Source organism: Lytechinus variegatus, chromosome 11 (assembly GCF_018143015.1).
Source record: "Lytechinus variegatus isolate NC3 chromosome 11, Lvar_3.0, whole genome shotgun sequence".
In the NCBI taxonomy this organism is placed as follows: Eukaryota; Metazoa; Echinodermata; class Echinoidea; order Temnopleuroida; family Toxopneustidae; genus Lytechinus; species Lytechinus variegatus.
The window spans coordinates 15,280,806-15,299,603 of record NC_054750.1 but is presented as its reverse complement, the minus strand read 5'-3'; the positions used below and the strand labels follow the sequence as shown (position 1 = coordinate 15,299,603).

Here is an 18,798-nt window from a genome sequence, read left to right as displayed (position 1 = left end):
TCACGACCTGATCCCATCGTATATATTGCCATTATCCATAAAGGTATTATTATTCATGAACTTCTACTTCTTTACACAGGGATTTCCTTTTTAACAACCAATATTTGGCATAACTTGAAAATGAGAGAATTCGGTTTTTTTTGGAGGGGGGGGGGGTGTGATGTTTATTATGTATCTTTGAATTGGGAGTCCAAATTAGCCATTGTTTGTAATGAAGGATAATATTGTTGTCTCTTGGAGTTTCCACAAGAAAAAAAAAGATGTTTTACAAAAAAGTGGAAAAAGATGTCAACAATTAGGCCGACTTGCAAACTGCAACATTGTATCTTTTTATCATTAAATTTCCAATCCAGTGTCAGAGAAAAATGCTTGAATTTCAAATTCTGGATGTAGCTTATGTGCTTCAAAAATAAATCATATTCAAAATATTTCAACCTATGTGTTTCTGGTTCACATAATTGATTTACATGTATGGAGAGGTTCAATCTGGTTCAATATGGACCATTTGTTTTATGGTGATATTTTTCCCTAGATTGAAGTTGTCATTTAAAATAAAACACTGTTTTCTTTTTTCCTACTGAAAACAGTGAGCTCATTACTTCATCACCTGACACAACATGCGACATTGCCTTAGAAAAGTACAACCATGGACATCATTGAAGAATACTGTCCTCAGAGAAAGGTCAACGAACTTTGGCCCATTCTCAATGGAGGGGGGGGGGACAACCATTTAAGTAACCAATAAGCGGTTAATTTCAATCTGAGAATGCTCCATATTGAGAATCCAGCTTATGATTAGCCCACTTTGGGATAATCTCCAGATCCAAGAAGCCCGTCCATATCCCCCACCCCCCTCCCTTCCAAGGAGAGGGGAATGGTACCTTGCCCATCAGAAAACAGTACTTTGGAAGTTTGGATCTAAGTTATCTAAATGACATGTAGTGAATTTATCATCCTACATGTAACTACAAAACCATGCTTTTTGGGGATGAAATTCATAAAATAACTCAATTATTGTGTTTTCCTTTCAAATGATCGTGAGATTTTTATGAGATAAGGATAAACTTCTGGACCAAAAAGAGCAGAATAATTTGAATATTTTGAAAAATCTTGAGCTAATGGAGAAGGGCCTAATGCAAAGTGCTTATGTAGAATCAATAGAAAAAGGGGGCGGGGCAGTAGTAATGTGTTCAGAGGATAGTAGACTCACTATCACAGTCTCTGGAGTACAATTTGTCTCAAGGTAATTCCCCCCTGACTGTGAAAACCGAAAGTGCATCTCCACAGTAGGAAAGGTCACTTCAACAAAATAGTAGTCTTCATGAAATAAACCTTTAAATGCCATATTATAGTTGTTTCATGAATCTTCATGAATACTGCCCCATGCCCCACTCTGTACTTCCCATTCCCCTCTCTGTCAGGCTAAGATATAATGGAGCCATTAAATTAATGCATAATGATTTCCAATAAACAATTGGACTGTAACCTTTAATAATCTAGTTTTTATGTTGTCCTGAAGGACATGCTATTGCTATCATTACAATGGAATTTATCTTATGTCAGAACTAATTGTCAGTCCTAATTTTTATTTTTCAGTTACTACTGTTTGTATTGCTAGTATTCTGTTGATATAGGCCTATATATATATTTATATTTTTTGAGGGATGTATATTTGCTTTGCTGCATACAATTTTGCTATCACTATGTGTACTTTTGGAAATAAATGCTTGAATTTAATTGAATGTGTATAGACCTGCATATGCATGCAAGTCTTCATCATTAAGGGCCTACATGTACATACATGTAGCTACATTACAGTAATTTATACTATACCAGGCATTACCAGCCAGGAATTTTAATGTGATAAAAATTGTTTTCAAACCATGCAATGGAAAAGTGCAATTATATGCATGCAGGTTTAGGAGGCATGGCGAAGTCAGGGGTCTGCAGATGAAGCCTAATCACATCCTGGCCTTGTGGTTTGCTAATGAACTGTGTATGGATTGGAAGGCCAAGGTATCCTGAACTTGAATGTAGGCTACACTATTAAAATGAGTCCTTCTTCCCTCATCAATTACTAGATGTATATCATTTAACCAACTGCACAGGAAAAAATCAAACAATTAACCACAAAAGACCTGGCCTAGTGTCAAAATGTTACCATGAATAAGCTTCATTCCACCCATTTCAATTCAGAAGAACAGCAACCCCATATGGTACATTCGAGCCGACACGCTTGCTGATGTTTCGTGATGTAAAAATGAAAGCTAATATCCATGAAAAATTAATAGCATAATATTAAGATATACAGTAGGGTCTACTTAACATGAATAGAGGCTTACCTGTGTTGATGACAAACGGTCAGTCAAAACGATCGCACAGGATGCGAACATAAAATCCCGGAGATCTGAAAATAACAAAATTAATTCCATGATCAGAAAACAGTAAGCCCGATGATAGATTCTTTCCCTGGCAAATGATCACGCCACTATCATTTCATTACAAACTAAAGCTCCTTCCCAGGGCAGAAGCATAAAAAAAATCAATACATTCCTATAAAAACAGGTGGTGGGGACAGACAGGAAAGAAAGCATGAAAAAAGGTCATGGACAAAGCAATGTCGGAGGCTTGATCGAGACTAAATCTGGAAAATTAAATTTGCCATTTTTCTGTTTGTAAGGCAGGGAACAAAGCAGGAAGGTTTTCTGTCGTACGGGTAGACACAGTGGGTGTCTTTCTGATCTGATCACTGGATAGATGGTGCGCCCAAGATCTTCAGCAAGTCTATCTGGGCAAAGACCAGCAGTTCAGCTCACACTCTGATGGCTCTCCAGAATCACTTGTATAAACTCAAGGACTCGGTCTTTCTACTTGACTTCGTTCTCCGATTTCTGGACGGATGGTGCACCTAAGATCTTCAGATACACCAGACTTTCTGGATTTTGTCCTTTGCGAGAAGGCCAGCAGTTCAGCTCATGCTATAGTGGCTCTCCAGAGTCGGCTATCTCAAGACATCATCAGTTATTCTCCTGGCAACTCCATCAAGCGTAAACCAAGGAGAGGCAGGCCTCCATGTATACAGAAGATGACCCGGCTTCAAAAGGCGGTGCTGCACCAGCCTAGTTTGCTCAATCTCGAGATTTTAGCCCGATCAGCCCTCTTTGCAAGTGATCTCGAGATTCAAGAAACTACATCTCCACCGGCACAAGGAGAGCAATTCATGCTCGAGCGAGGCATCAATGCATTATGGTCTGATTAGGGACAGTGATTTTCCGTGATCGCGGAAAACGGACGGAATTCACGGAAAGGGCCTTTTGAAACAGAAAGTGGCATTTCAAACGGAAAACGTATTTTCCCTCAAAATACACAGAATAGCAACACAAATTACTCCAAAATCACAACAAAATGAGAATATTAAATGGCCACAAAACCCCAGAAAACACGATCTCACTTCGCTACAATCATGACAATTCACACATCGTGACTGCACTCGACATCAGCACACTCGATTGTACCCCGCGCCCGTACCCGGCCGACCGGGTTGGGGTTTAACACTGCACTGTACACATATCATATGGTTCAACTACACGTCGTGTGTTGCTGTCCTCTACGTTTGAAGATGTAACAGTACGATATCGTGGTCTTAAAATCCAAGATGGCGGATTGGCAAACGCCGTTGACTGATGATAACGTTGTCAAAAATCCCCCAAAATTATCAATGAAATATCATTTAACTGTGAAATAATTCTAATAATGTGAAAGATGAGGATGTATGCATGCTAAATTTCTTTGTAAAAATATCATATATACCCGCATAGATCCGATTAGAACGGATTCTATTGTGTTGTTGGTACAGTAGCAGATACAATTTTGACCAGTGCGAGTGTACGGTACGTGTAATTTTGCTATTCAATGTGGAATTGTCACTTTTCCGTGTGTACAAAGTCTATGGGGAAACGGAATTTCCGTTTTCTGACATGCTGAAACGGAATTTGAGATTTTCTGAAACGGAAAAGGCAATTTTTTGAAACGGAAAATCACTGTCCCTATCTGATGCGGTGAATAGATAATTTGTAAATAGCACGCTATTTTGCAAAATAATCCTAGTTGACTTAGGATTGCAATCTCAAGATTAATCCAGTGAACTATCGCAATGATTGTGTTTCCATTGCAAATATTCTCAAGATAGTTCAGATCGGGATAGTTTGCTGGATCAGAAATAGCATGATTATTTGAAAACTTGGGCTGGTGCACACTTCAAGCCCACCAGCGAAAATCTACCATACAGGCCGAAAGCCAACACCCAAAGCTCGGAGTTGTTGAGTTGACAACTTCTCCTTTTCAAATTACTGGCCAAAAGGGTCGATTGGTACATGTAAACATATGTACCTCCATGAACCTCAGCATAGTTGATTCCAGAATTCAAACTTCATGAGCCGTAACACTCCAAGAAAAAAAAATCCTCCACTGTATTTTACATGTCAAAGACCTATATGTACAGTAAGTAAATCACAAGTCTGTTATAGACAAGAAGTCCCTTTTACAAGCCCATCTCCATATACATGTAAATATGACAATCGCTTTTAAAAACGCATTACATACAATTCCAAATTCAAGGGCATTACTTCCATATGTTGATGCCTTGGCAAATCAGAGGGGAAGAAACAAACAGGTGGTTATTTATAGCAGAGTCTGGTTTTGAACAGGTAAAAGAGAAACCTGGAGCGAATCTCCATCAGCCCAACAGGCAGTGCTGCACCAGCCCGAGTTTGCTCGAGATTTTAGCCCGATCGGCTGATTTTTAAGTTTGATCATGTAACAATCAATCGTAAAAATCTGTCCCATGATCAGTCACTAAGCTTTATACTACAGGACCCTGGTCTACAGAATATGCTGAAGTAGACTGAGATGGTATGGATCATGAATAAAAAGTTATTCCTAGCCAAAATCTGAGTGTCCCCTAAACTCGTGAATTTATAGCAGTCCAATGGTAGTCTGCAAACACAGACTTTCATTTGACACTTTTAAACCAATTACACTATGTCTAAAGTGAAGACTACATGCCAAACTCTATAGCCCATATTCTGAAGTCAGGTTTAACTTAAACTCAAGTTTAAAATTGTAGTTTAAGTATGGGAGGCCAAAAGTATCAAATTTGTTTATTGAGTTGTCTTATGTTTACTCTGCTCTTTCCTGATTCGTCGATGAAGAGGACAATAATCTTTTTTATACTTCCTAGACAATTATGAATGATTTGAGAGCCAAATGAGCTGAAACATGATATCTCTGCTGTTTGTGATTTATGTAACAATTGGCCATCCATACTTACACAACTTTAAACCTAAGTTTAAGTTAAACCCGTATTCAGAATACGGGCCTATGTCTAGGTCAAAGAGACAGCCGTAATACATAGTGAATCTAGTCTCACTACTTCAGACTCTGCATTAATGCAATATAATGCAAATTGCGAAAACCGAGGGTCTGTGCCTGCAGACTAGTTCAAGGGCCTGTTGCAGAAGAGTTGGGAACAAACGCAACTCAAAAAATCAAACCCGACTTGACTTTCAACCAATGAAACAAAGGGACTTGAGCTTGATCTCTGGAGACCCTTTCTGCAATGATTATAATAGAAAATTGTATCTATCACACACTCATTCACTCTAATCACACACTCAATTGTCTTGGGTTGAAACTAATAAATAGCATGCTAATTGCATTTTAATACTAATATGCTTCTGTATTTTGTATGTACGGACATGTTGACCTATATTTTGTGTGCTGGCAATTTGGATCCGATGACCGTGGTAATATAAGCGCTTGTAGATGCTTCTTATGTATGAGAGCTTGGCTTAATACACGAATCAGAATATCAATAATATCCTAGTCGTTATCATCTTCACTTGAGATAATCTCATCGTGTAATGATTTGAATTTAGGGCCGATGAAGATGTTCCATCTGAGGCTTGAAACATCCCAGGGAGTACATTGACAGACAATAATCATAAAGGAAAGATTTTGATGTGCCTCATGAGATGATATTGCTTAAAGATGTCACTGGAAAAGATGGGAGGTCAGAGGTCACGGGGTCGGGTCACCTCCACAGGTGAGAAGAATGCCTGTTGACCCCTAAGAGCTCCTTTTCAACTAGACTGTGGGAATCTTCGGATGAAAGCTATCCAGGACTCCCGAAACATAATGCTTAGCGATTGATTGTGGGACTGATTTTACGACTGATCATACACAATAATTCAATGAAATCAATTGTAGAATTCGCCACATAATCAATCACTGAGATTTATGTTAATACAAGGCCCATAAAGATTCATTTCATCTTCACTTGCATAAATGCCATTTAATTTAAAGAGAATAATCACTTTACCTTTTTACTCCTGACAGAAACCAAAAAAATCTATTTTTATCATGGAGAAATGCAATGTGATATTAAGCAAATGAAGATACACAAGCAACATAAGGTTTACTTTTTCTACTTTTATTTTTGTTGATATTTTATACCGGTACTTCCTTATTTATCATCAATATATTATCATTGGTTTATTTCTATTCATTGTTTTGATGGAGTAATTTTAGTACACTATCATACTGCCCTAAATAGAAAAAAAAATTGTCTCAAATATATAGCCTATCCGTTTCATTAAAAGATACAAAATTTCTTTTTTTTTGTTCTGTAATAAATTTCAATTTTTTATATCTATATCATGGAATTTTCATTTTATGTGTCTATAAAATTTGATTTTTCAAATCAGAGCAAAAGCATAGGTTAACCTAGATAATGTGTTTTCATCAACAATGCTACTGTTACTTTCAAATATTGAATGTACATGTAGGTTCATACAAAAGGCCTATATGTATGTTGCATATCACAAATTCAGCTTTGTCATTATTGAAAATGCAGAAAGTGATATTAAATTCTAAATCAATAAACCTTGCAAAACGTTCTTCACAATTTCATAATGGACGACGGGATCGGAAGGACAACTCTGATATACACGTTGTGTGCCGTCAACGGGCCTCAAAATGCCCCTCAAATTCAATCAGTGCCATTTTTAATTACTCCCTCGTTCCATCTCACCCCTAGATGAACCCGACAAGCCTTGTTTTCTTTGGCGAACCCTAAGAAAATCTATGATGGCGTTATTTTCATCTTATCCTATCAGCATGCAGTATAAAGCCATTATTTTTAGTGATTGAATTAGTGCAGGCAGATGCGTCCATTGCATGTTTAATCGGATGACCTGTCCTTAAACCCTACCCCATCAGCTCATTTTCGGTTTCTTCTCATTTTTAAGTCGAAAGCATGGATGAACACCGACAGCGCAGGGCATGGATATGACTGCCGATACATTTTTAAGAGAGTTCCAAGGCCGCAAAATAATCATGAGCAGTGAGCATGAAAATACATTAATGTAAAACAGATACACCATGAGTTAAATAATCAACAATTTCAAGGATTCAGAATAAATCCATGGTTAGGCATCATGAAAAGTGGCCAATCAGACATTAGATTATTTTGAAAACAATGGTAAATTATCATTTTTACTCACTTCTCTATTTCTCATGATCTCTCATCCTTGAATAACATTAAACAGGCTCAACCCAGTTCTCCCTGCATGGTTACATGTGAATTCCAAATTCATTCAGTGTATAAACACTATGGAACACCTCTTCGGAACAACCCACACATTGTTCCTGATTCATTCAGCATAATACATGTAAAAATATCCTACACATAAATTCCTGAATCATTCAGCGTAACATTATGGAATACCTCTTCAGTATACATGAAACAGGCATTTCTGACAGGTAAAAAACAATAACCACAAATATCCATACCATGTCTGCACAAACCGAGAGTGTGACACCAGTTTCTTTACGCAGCTGTTCACTATTAAAGGGATGGTCCGGGCTGAAAATATTTACATCTTAAAACATAGAGTACAATTCACTGAGCAAAATGCCGAAAATTTCATCAAAATCGGATAAGAAATAATAAAGTTATTGAATTTTAAAGTTTAGCAATATTTTGTGATAACAGTCGTCATGAATATTCATTAGATGGGCTAATGATGTCACATCTCCACTTTCCGTTTTCTTATGATATTACATAAAATCACATTTTTTTCATTATTTCATACTTGAATGAATCATATATCTCCCTTATAATGAATAAGTTGCAGCAATAAATATCTAAATGCACTAAAGCAGATGTCAATCCAATTTTTCTAGTTCTTGGAGGAAAACATTTGAATAAACCCAATTTCATATAATAAAATACAAAAGAACAAGTGGATATGTGACATCATCAGCCCACCTAATGAATATTCATGAAGACTGCTTTCACAAAATATTGCTAAATTTTAAAATTCAATAACTTTGTTATTTGTTATCCGATTTTGATGAAATTTTTGGCATTATGCTCAGTGGATTCTACTCTATTAATTAAGCTATTCATACATGTACTTTCAGCCCGGACCATCCCTTTAAATCAAGTGAAGCAGACAACATAGCAGAAATGCATAGCAACCAAGGTGATCTATGACATATGTCTTCAGTTCAATACCATATTGAAAAAGAATGAAATTAACAAAGCACTAATGAAGTAAATTACCTATAAAAGGAAGTTGTACAATGTTTACTGCATCCTTCCTAGTTCTCTATAAACCTTTGTACACCTACTACCCCCCTCTCTCTCTCACTCCCTCTCTATTTTCTTTCCTTTTCTCTTTCATTCTTTTGCCTTCATTATATTTGTAGCTCTGCCCTGAAACACCCTCTTTCTTGATCTCTCTTTGTTCTATTCTATTATTATCAAACTTCTAACCGCCCTTTCACAAGGTAAAAAAAATCGTAATTTGAATGATTCCAGTAAAAAATAAAGCTAATGACGATTTTTTTTAGCATGTGTGAAACCAAACTAGAATCATAATCATGAATTCAAATTCTACTCCGGAGGTGAATTCCAGTTAAGTTTCACTCAAATTATGGTACAAATTTTATGTCTGAAAGGCTTGACCTTCAAAATATCTTTTCAGGGGTGGAGCTTACAGCACTTCCGTAGATAATACAATTGTAATGCACTCAATTTTGTTTGTATTTGCGACGCAGTGTTTTGATTGACAAGTCACCAAGGACACAATACTGCCTTCACTCAGGAATTCAAATTCAAATCACAGTTTTCGAGTAGAGGTGTGAATGGTACAATGATTCTAAAGACGGATTGTAATCATCATTACAATGATGATTCAAGATTCACGTGTGAAAAGGCCCTATTAAAGTAACATTGGTTTAAAATGGTTGAATGAAAAAAATCCCTTATGTCAACAGAATTTGAAAACATTGCAATCTCCAGATAAGGTTGATTGCATCAAATGAAAGGAACAAAGATGCAGCTAATGAAACAATGAGAATGAAAGAGTGGATCAAAATTAGGTCATCTTTCTGGGTGTTCCGTAATTACTGGCATAAATTGAAATAAATGGGACAAATATTGAAAGACATCCATGCAGGACTGCGAATGGGGTGTACAAAAATAAACCTGAAATTATGTACAAAGATAATAATTGATTGAAGATTCAGAATACCAAGACAATCAATTCAACAGCCAAGCCCTATACTTTCATACACAGAATTCCTTCATGTTCTGCCTTTCCAACACACCTCTGTCGCGCTGAAATGAAAGAGCAGATTGAAAAGCAGGTCATCGTTCCAGGCCATCCATGGAAGTGGCGCTGGATGTCGATTGTATCTGAATTCACTTGTAACATTTGGAAACCATCTGCCATTGTACAGCCACCATCCTGGTTTACCAGGTCCGTATGAATTCATGACCCAAACCAAGCCTTCAATCTATTATTTTCCCCTTTTATGCAAATCTATTGCAGAGGATGGCCACCCCTGGGACTGTTTGAATATTTCCTGAGGTTTAACAAACATTTTTCTCTTATGGTCAGTAGTACCAACTGAATAAGAAATTTGAAGCTGGCACAACATTTAGCTAATCACTAGCTAGCGGATTGTTCATGCATGCAGAGAAAGCAAGCTTTCTTTTGCTTGCTTGCAATCGCTTATTAAGCTGGCCACCAACTAGTTGCTAGCTTGCAGCATGCATAAATTTCTCTGCTGAATATGTCCAACATAAAAGATGATTATTTATAACACAGCAAAAAAAAACAAAAAAAATAGGTTGAATACAAGTTATTTAATGGGTTTCACAATAATTTTTTAAAACTTGAACATACAGATTGAAGATGTAAAAAAAAAAGAAATATCAATATAAAGAACATGCACTTCAAAAGAATTATTCATTCACAGGGTTTGTATGTTGATAAATAATCATACTTTGAGAAAAGGGAGCAGTAAAAAAAAGTAAAAACAAACTAATACCCCTTTCATAGTGAGAGCCGAAGTGGAGTTAGTCCGGAGTCCAGGAGGAGTTACTCCACTTTGGAGGGCAATATGAAAATTCTGAGATTAGTTCGATCCGGATTCAAAGCGGAGTACTCAACCCACTTCGAGAAGAGGGTTACAAACGCAGTTACTCCGCACCGGAAATGCGGTATGTGCTTATCGCTGTGATCTCGCCACACGTATGGCGCGAACTCTCTTGGAAACCATGGCAACGACTGCGGATACACCGCTGCGGTGCTTGACAATATGAAAGGGGGTTTAAAGCCGGTCCGCAGTACAAGCGTATAAACTCAATCCGGAGTTATTCCGGAGTAACTCCACTTCGCCTTCAGTATAAACGGTATAAGTGATACACTTGTTCAGAAACTTCTCAGCAATGAGAATCATACAAAAAAACAAACTTCAAACTTTCATATTGATTTCTACAAAACAGTATTTTATAAAAATTCTGTGGCTTCAAAACTGAGCAAAAGTTGAGCGATGAGAATAGCATAAGACTGCTAAAGTCAACCAAAACAATATGAATAGACAAATTATTCCTGTAGTATTACAGGTGGATCAAGGTGTAAGCTCATTTGTGATTCAGATGAGGAGAAAGGGACAGGCCCTAATTCAAGATGTGCATAATAAATGGCGTTTCTGATTGAGATGCGTAACTTCCTTTCTTTTCTTTTCTTACACCTGCATTGAAGATATAGTATTAGTATGTATTGAAAAAATACCATATTGACATTAAAAATAATTCTCTTGCAGTTTTGGCAGATGTAGGCCTATCACTTTCAACTCGAATACCAGGGTAAGTTTCAAGTTGACAAAAAATGAAAACAAAGAGATAATTTTTCAACTCAATGAACTTATTTTTTATGCACTCGATCCTGATGGGAAAATTGACATAAAAATTATCACTTTAACTATTTTATTGTTAAAGCAGTGGCAATCCCCTCACTAAGAATGATATCAATATAGGCCCTATTCATGAATTGTTAAATCAGGCTCTCGGTGCATTTTTGCTGGTATTTTTTAATGAATGGATATTCAGAGGACATTTCATGAGAGATTTTGCCAAATCAGAGCATCACAAACATTGCATTGCCGTTCTGAAACTGATCGTGAACCATTCTTTTTTTTTTAACCACAGAATGGTATTATCTGAAATACTGTTTCTTCAATATTGAGCTAACAATGTTGTTCCGATCATCTTCAGTCCCACACATAGCAATGCAGTGCAGTTTCCAAATGTTATTCCCTGACAGGATCTGTGACTTCATTAAAAGAGGGAACATGCCAAGTCAGCTGATCGATCCATTGAACCTGTCACTTGAAAATGTATTCTGACACGACTTCCTGCGTGACTCAAATCTCTAAAATGGAGTTAGCGTATGAGATGCTACACCTACTGAACAACACATGCAACCATCTTTCCTTATCCTTATTGCCCGCACAACTTTTATTGCTTGGTTTATTCAGTGCAGAGCTTTCAACCTTTAAAAGTAAAAAGTAGTAATCCAGGAGCTCAAAAGTCATAATTTTTTATAGTTGAAAGTCATAATTTCATGTGTGCCATGAAGTACTATAAATTTCTTAGGAGAGGTAATACATGTATATGTATATAGAACAGATGCAAAATGCTCATAAATTCCAAGTGTGCCAACTCAATATGATGGCTGCCAAGGTACAGTATATTTATCCAGGATACTACATGTACATGTACATTACTCTTGTAAGGCACTAGCTTGCAGAGTCTGGCAAGTAAATTATTCAACTGCACGAAGTATTACTATCTGTGTATTAAATATGTACATACCTATTCTACTTCAAAAGCATAATTAAAGGACAAGTCCACCCCAACAAAAACTTGATTTGAATAAAAAGAGAAAAATTCAACAAGCATACCACTGAAAATTTCATCAAAATCGGATGTAAAATAAAAAAAAAGTTATGGCATTTTAAAGTTTTGCTTCATATGATAAAACAGTTATATGCACATCTCAGTCGGTATGCAAATGAGGAACCGATGACATCACTCACTCACTATTTCTTTTGTATTTTATCATATGAAATATCTTTATTTTCTCGTCATTATCATGTGAAATTAAGTTTCATTCCTCCCTGAACATGTGGAATTCCATTATTTTAACATTTTTTGCTTCAGGCAAGGAGGTCCTAATCGTCAAATTCGTAAAAATTGAAATATTGTATAATTCAAACAATAAAAAACAAAAGAAATAGTGAGTGAGTGACATCATCGACTTTCTCATTTGGATGTAACTGGCTGGTTCATATAACTATTTTGTTGAAAATAAGCGAAACTTTAAAATGTCGTAACTTTCTTATTGTACATACGATTTTGATGAAATTTTCAGCACTGTGCCTGTCTGATTTTTCTCTATTGATTCCAATCAACATTTTTCTGAGGTGGATTTGACTCAAAAGCATAGTGGCATAGTTTGGCACGAAAATCATAAAACATGACTTTTTTTCTTAATATTTGGCAGCTCTATCAGTGGTGTTTTTCCAGTTTTCTTCAGTGCTGGGTGTAAAGGATTTGCAGTACACATTCCATGTAAAGTCTGTATTTGCAGACTAGAAGTCACATGTTGCCATGACAACTAAGCAGACAAACAACCATCCACGAAGATGTAAGATATTCAGAGCAGATCTACATCCCCTCATGTCATAGGGTTGTCAATAAAATGTGAGACATAAACAAAGTAAGATGTTCAGTAACAGCGGGAGCTATTTTTGACTTCCTGATAAACAATTCTACCAGGGATATAGTTGTTCGCATATTTTCATTAAACATGGAGGCTTATGCAACTTAACTCTATTACCTCTCAATTTTTTTAAGGCAGTCCTATTTAGTAAATTTGTCAAAGATTCAAAATCTAAATCACTGATTCAGCTTCTAATTCAATCACAATTTAAGGAATGACCTGTGCTTTAAAAGCATAACAATCATCTTTTTGCCATAATGGTATCACCATACTGTTTAATAACCATGGCAACCACTGTGGTAGGTGGATTTCAGCTTATCCAGACCAGTAGATTTCAGGTTTGGACCAGTATTATATTTGGTGGCAAGCTGGTCAGAAAGTGACAGGTCACAGTCACACCAGTAGAAAAAAATAACCAGCATCTTCATATTTCAGTACTATGAATACAACTGAATAAAATTTAGAAACCCCACTTTGGCTTTCCATAGATTCCATGTTTTTGTGGGTAATTTGTTCATAACTTCACAAACAGCTGTAAGAAACACTCCTCTGGTATGATATTTATCATACTCTATGAACCCTATTCAATTTAAAGACTACTGGTTTCCATTTGCAAGTACACCCCAGAGATATAAAACATGCATACAGTTCATTTTATTTTTATTTACACGTTGTTCTCAGTCATTTTGTTCTTTCCTGAACTTCTATTCTTTCTTTCAGTTTCCCTGAGGTACAGGATGAGAAGTTCCTTTCAACGGGGATCTCGTATCTTTCACGACGGAAGCGCATGCTCACTGGTCACTACGATCAAGATCTTTTGCTCCCAGGGAGGTTTACTAAAATTAGCACCCAATAGAGAGAGCAAACTCTCAGAAGACTTTGATCATCCACAGATACATGATAAACATAGCATGATTTTCGTACCAACCACGATACAGGGGGGGTTACATACCCATGTTGCCAAGGGGTGCACCGTTATATTTCCCTTCACAGGGAGAGTACATAATGCATTATATTCCTGTTTGTGATTGTCTCTGATGAAGACACAAATAAAAGCAGATATCTAGGTAGTCCAAGAAAAAGCACTTAGTTTGAAGTAGACATTTTCATGTTGCAATGCAACTTTCCAAGGGTTTATTCAGGATAAAATATATGTACATGCACGTGCACCATATTTTGTAGCTTTATAAAGTGGTATTAAACAAAAAATATTCAGTAATGCATATTATCAATGAATAACTAAGTCATCATTTCAGAAATTCCAGGGTGATGGAAACATATTGCGGTTGATGATATAAATTTACTTGTAATCGTGTATCTCAAATTCAGGGATCTATCTTTGTGCCACTATAAAATAGATTTTGAATGTTGAAAGTTAGGATATATCTGCAGGTTTTATGACATCTACATGTACATGTACAGTTTACAAACCAAAATTATACTTAAAGGGATGGTCTGGGCTGAAAGTATTTATAGCTTAATAAATAGAGTAGAATCCACTAAGCAAAATGCTGAAAATTTCATCAAAATCGGATAACAGATAACAAAGTTATTTAATTTTAAAGTTCAGCAATATTTTTTTAAAACAGTTGTCATGAATATTCATTAGCTAGGATGACTTTGGTGGTGCAAAATTGCCTGTTCTGTACCGCGAGCCGATGCAAGTTATTCGCGTTTACACGCTATGAAAAAGCCGATGCAAAAGCCGATTAAGTGTAAACACAGTAAGAATTGATCAGTGATGAAATTCTGATTGGTTGAGAGTACATTTCTTGGATACTTTCAGACACTCCTCATGAAATTCTTGTCAGGAGTCTGCCTCCTTGTCCTATGTTTATCTCGCTATGGTTGTCAAACGAACTATGTACCTGTATAGGCCCTTACATTTGAATGGACAAGGTGCTTCTACAAGTGGATCCTGGGAAATGTTATCCTTTCTCTTTTACTGCATTGTTTGAAGCAATGAGGGCTTCAGCTGCTATTCAACGAGGCAAAGAGCAGGGAACCAATCTATCAGCAGTGCTATTCAAATCAACAATTATGATTGTGTTAGATTATGCATACTGTACTTGTCCACTTAAAAGCCTACACAGTAATTATGAATGATTGATGGGCGATATTTTATACTTCATACAAATTTCAAGAACTAGATTTTAGAACATGTAGGTTGCTAATTAAATCAAATCTTAAGTGATGAGACATTGCTTGTGCTTCAAAGTCATGTCCACACTACATGTACCTTGGTGAAGCTCCAAGGCATTTTATGGCTCAAAACTGAGTAACCTATTAGAAAATAAATTCTACATGTAGCAGCGATTTATTTTCATGTTGGGGAGATACTGCTCAATCGTGGGGGAGGGGTATTTGATTTGAAGTGCTGCTGTTTTTTTTTTCATTTGAAGCAATTATGTGGTACAATGCAAAAGCCATCATTCTGCCGCATGTAGAATATTGATTTTCTAAAAAAATGTTCTTAAATATTGTGTGTGGCTGATCCTGGGGCAACTCTAGAAAAAAAGACTGCCACCCAACGCATTCGATTAGAAGAATTTCAGGGGTGATATACTGTACATAGGTTGAGAGGAGGAAAAAATAATTGATCATCCCTATTTCCTACATTTACGTAGGTGTATAATGAGAGATTGGACGTGACTGTGCAGTGACAACATCAACTGGGAGGACAATTGCTACCTTTGAAATTATTTTGCACGAGAGTTTTTAGCAATAAACCCGACTACCTGTTTACTATTAAAAGGACAGCATTCTCATTCTAATGGTCCTCTTCAAATAATTTTGTAATAATGAAGTGGTAAACAGGATCATTATAATGTCAATCACAGATGCTGATATATCATATTGCAGAACATAAAAACCCTTAGGATGAAAAAAAACTTCATTATTTGATCAAATGAAAAATGCGAAAGAGATATTTTTCCCTATTAATGAGCTTGTTTTGACTTGACACAAAACTACAATTATCCAGTGAAGATCAAGTACCCTCTTTACTTCCAGAGATGTTTGAACATGGTCATGTTCAATCCACACAATTTTTACCCTTAAAACATGGGGGAGGGGTTCAAAGACATGAGAATAATCAATGAAAGAACATTTTATGTAATCTGCTGCAGCATACAGTCCCATGAGCTGAATTTGGTGTGAAGTGTCCTTTAGTTTTAACAGCATTTCAAATGCGAAGATCACATCACTGAACTGATTGTACATTGTCATCTACATGCAACAGCCCATCTAAATGCCTTGTCAACCCTGCTACAACAAAATGACCAAATTCACTGTGCAAATCAAATTCTTTAATAGTAATTTAACGACATCATTGATTCTCACATCCATCCAAAATCTACATGTATGACGTGCACTTGTGCTTTTGCATACCATGGCCATGTACATGTACCTACACTCCATGTATTTTTTGTATGAAAAGATTTTGAATCGGTAGTCAACCGACCCACTTGAGCTGCGTTGACACTAGGCCTGAGTCGAAACGGTTCCCCGACCAGGCCCCGCCCGTCGCCCTAAAACTCGGTTTTACTTTTTCGGGTTTTGGGTTTTCCACATACAATAACTGCCCATAAAATCCTTTATCATGTAGACTGGGATAACGGTCCTGTCCAGTGTCCACACTAGAAACTCCACATAATGGAAACAAAGTAGACGAGGCTTGCAAATTTCATCTCCTGATTGACGCATTAGGTGGTTTCAGACCGCCTCGAAGTTCGTCAGTTCCAGGTATTCTCTGATCGGGAAATTTACCCCGATCAGAAAATACCAGGTATTTTGGTAATGTGAAAGCAAACTACGTGTAATCTCCCCGAGAGAAAACACCCACTAAATAGTAGGTACTTGGCGAAATTACGAGAACTTTCGTGGGGATTTTTCCAAGGTCGTAGGTATTTGGCGATGTGAAAGCAAATTACGGGAACTTTAAGCCCGGCGTGTCGTTGGGCGCGGGAGCTGTGGGTGAATCTCGCGCCTTGCCTGCTTATCAGACCATACTATGCGCATGCTCGTAACTTCAGGAACATATCCCGAAGGGTATGTTTCGGGGCGGTGTGAATGCAGGAATAATTAATGGGTATTTTTAGCCAAAAACAGTTCCCGTAATTTAACGGGGATTCTTGTGATCGAGGCGGTTTGAAACCACCTATTGACTCTAGCCTCCTTCCTCCTTCAATGACGTGAACGATCTAATGACTCTCTCTGAGCTCGAGGGGTAATTACTTTTACAGCGCTCCTTGGACAAATGCACAGTGATTGGAGAATGTAGGCTGTGTTTTTAAATGTACATGTACATGTATGTTCATCATGTACATGTATGTAGCTCATGTTTGCAAGAAGTGGTCAAGCAGCCATACATTTTTATACCGTAGACCTCCATGTTATACAGCAAATATTTTTATAATTTCTAGTCTAAATTTTCTTATATTTGTGCATGAAAATACCCCTACATATACTGTACATACGCCTACAAGTAAACATGTAAGGATTCACAAAAATGTAATATTTCTTTCATTTTCCAACAAGAATAATTAAAACATAGGGAGAGGGCCATACACCAAATAATAAATCTAGTATTTATTTCCAGAAGTTGGCCTAATAGTACAAAACTAAAATTCAGTTATCCTGACGTCTGTGCGCAGTGTGTAACATAAATTTCAATTTTGAAGTGAAATGATTCAATCAGAACTATTAATTTGTACACAAGCTGACTATGGTGAATTGTTCGAATTAGATTATTTAAAAAATAAAGTAAATTTTGGGTCAGTCCCCCCCCCCTTTTTTTCAATCTCCTGCTCTATCACTTTTTCCTCTCTCTCATATATGCTTTTCACACTGTCTTTCTTAAACCCAATTATTTTCTTAGCCGGGGTTAACGTCTGCGCATGATAAACATGCAACTTGGACTTCTGTGATTGGCTAATGCTTAGCGGCTTAGCCCCACATTTTCTTGGCCCGGTTTCATTTCACACTATCTCTTTATTAGCAGCCACAATAAGCTGGCTAACCCAAATCAGGGGGTTGGGATTCGTGTTCATCGACATCCACTTGTTATTAAACTAGTCTATTTTGAGGCAACATGTATTTAGTTAAATCAAAAATAGCATCTACGGTTTGATACAATTGAAATTGAAACTTTTATTGTATTTTATAAATCTTCATGAGCAAATAACAAGCCAATAACATTGTAATTATACAAGCCTAACACCTGAATAAGTTCAAGTGCAGTACTATGAATGATCGAGTTCTTGCCTTGTTGAAAAAAATGATTCAAAGCATGCATGATCTTGGATATGACCCAGATGACCCAAAAGTGCGCTCATGAATATTCATGAGCTACCATCACTAGTCCAGGGTTGGCGAGTTTCGTGTTTGAAAAGCAAGCATTCCTTAGCCGGGGTTAGGCAGAAAGTTTGGCATGTGTGAAAAGGAAAAAAAAAAAAACAACGGGGTAACTGGATAGTACGGGGTTAGCGAGTCCGGGGTTAAGAAAATCCTGTGTAAAAAGCCTAATAGTCCATCTTTGTTGCACCTTTGTCTCTTCCTCTTTCTGTATGACTAGCAGCAGGAAGTAATTAAAACTTGTCGGATTTGTTCAGGTCATCACAATCTCCAAGCATTTTCCTTCCGAAATAAGTGCATGTTT

The 18,798-nt window shown here is 36.9% G+C and overlaps 1 protein-coding gene across 2 annotated transcripts in view; it reads right to left on the bottom strand.

Annotated features, from left to right (window-relative positions):
• Positions 1 to 18,798, bottom strand: part of LOC121423432 (protein sidekick-2-like) — an 86,589-nt gene that overhangs the window by 40,590 nt on the left and 27,201 nt on the right. For both annotated transcript variants that reach the window (XM_041618767.1, XM_041618768.1), the window contains exon 3: positions 2,343 to 2,407. The gene's annotated coding sequence lies outside the window, so the exon portion shown is untranslated. The remainder of the gene's footprint in view (positions 1 to 2,342; positions 2,408 to 18,798) is intronic.